This window comes from Bubalus kerabau, chromosome 23, assembly GCF_029407905.1.
Source record: "Bubalus kerabau isolate K-KA32 ecotype Philippines breed swamp buffalo chromosome 23, PCC_UOA_SB_1v2, whole genome shotgun sequence".
Taxonomy (NCBI): Eukaryota; Metazoa; Chordata; class Mammalia; order Artiodactyla; family Bovidae; genus Bubalus; species Bubalus kerabau.
The window spans coordinates 7,903,882-7,905,668 of record NC_073646.1 but is presented as its reverse complement, the minus strand read 5'-3'; positions in this window follow the sequence as shown (position 1 = coordinate 7,905,668).

Sequence of the window (1,787 nt, the reverse complement as noted above, 5' to 3'; positions counted from 1 at the left end):
AGTAACCATGCCCGGAAGATAGATAATGAATCTCTACACATAATAGCTGAGGATATTGAGATTTGAAAAGGTGGTCTGCTGTGACACAGAAAGCAGGGACCTGATCCAAGGTTCAGAGTAAGATTTGCTTGTCCCCATATGGAGTTCTTGCCCTGCAACCCATCCGTTTGGTTCAGTTCAGTCACTTAGTCATGTCTGACTCTTTGTGGCCCCATGGACTTCAGCACACCAGGCCTCCCTGTCCATCACCAACTCCTGGAGCTTGGGCAAACTCATGTCCATCGAGTTGGTGATGCCATCCAACTATCTCATCCTCTGTCGTCCCCTTCTCCTCCTGCCTTCAATCTTCCCCAGCATTAGGGCCTTTTCCAATGAGTCAGTTTTTCATATTAGGTGGCCAAAGTATTGGAGTTTCAGCTTCAGCACCTGTCTTTCCAGTGAATATTCAGGACTGATCTCCTTTAGGATGGACTGGTTGGATCTCCTTGTAGTTCAAGGGACTCTCAAGAGTCTTCTCCAACACCACAGTTCAAAAGCATTACTTCTTTGGCGCTCAGCTTTCTTTATGGTCCAACTCTCACATCCATACATGACCACTGGAAAAACCATAGCTTTGACCAGATGGACTTTTGTCCTGAAATCCATAGCAGACTTCTTCAAAGCTATTACATTCATGCTGAGGCAACGTTGTGACACAGATAATCTGAGAGAAGAGAACAAGAGTGGAATATTGGGGCGGGGCAGGGGAGGATGAGTATCAGTGGAGGAGAGATTGATGTCTGCGTACCATCTGTTTCAGGTCTGAATTAGGTCCCAGTGCATATCATGTTCAAATATGACCCTCTCTTAAAACTTCCCAGGTGGCTCAGTAGTAAAGAGTCTGCCTGCCATTGCAGGAGACACAGGTTCAATCCCTGGGTTGGGAAGATCCCCTGGAGAAGGAAATGGCAACCCACTCCAGTATCCTTGCATGGGAAATGCCATGAACAGAGGAGCCTTGTGGAATACAGTCCATGGGGTCACAAAATAGTAGGATACAACTTAGCAATCAAACAACAACTTAGAACACAGCCCAAAATGCTGGGGTTCCAAATTCCATTCCAAGTGTGAACCAGATATTCAGAAAAATCTGAATTCCAACCAGGCACCAGAGGTCCCTAATACTGGTGAACAGAAGGTCACTCAGCTATAAATGAATAGATTTGCTCATTGAAACTCTGCCACCATTTCATTTTAAACAGTGCCGGGTGGCCAATCTGAAGGCAGAAGCCGGAGGCATCGGTCTGTCTGAAATTCCATAATTAAAGTCTGAACAGAGACCTACTTCATCCAAATAGAATCCTGCGACCACACTTTCAGCCATGTCTGTTCTAAGGGTTCTAGTTCTTTCTGCCTGACTAATGTTCTGGGGTATCAGAAGGTAAACTCATATTTATGCTTGGGACCCCTCCCTAAAAAGTTTACCAAGTTTTAACTGAAGATGCAGACAAAATCACCCCCAGGCATATAGTTCTTAAGACCTATTTGTGTGTGTGTGTGTGTGTGTGTGAGTTTTGCTTTTGTTTTTATTTGTTTATCCCTGAAGAGGATGTAGTTTTATCCAGGGTTATCTAAAGAGCAGTAGTCTTTGTAAATGCTCAGGAGAAAACAAACTCTTGCCAGGACATGTCTTTGCAATTCACACATTACACCTCCCCACCCCCCACTGATGCAGAGGGCAATAAAGTCCTGCTTTGGCCATCAGAAGCTCTAAAATATATGACACTGAGTCATAGGAGATGCACACG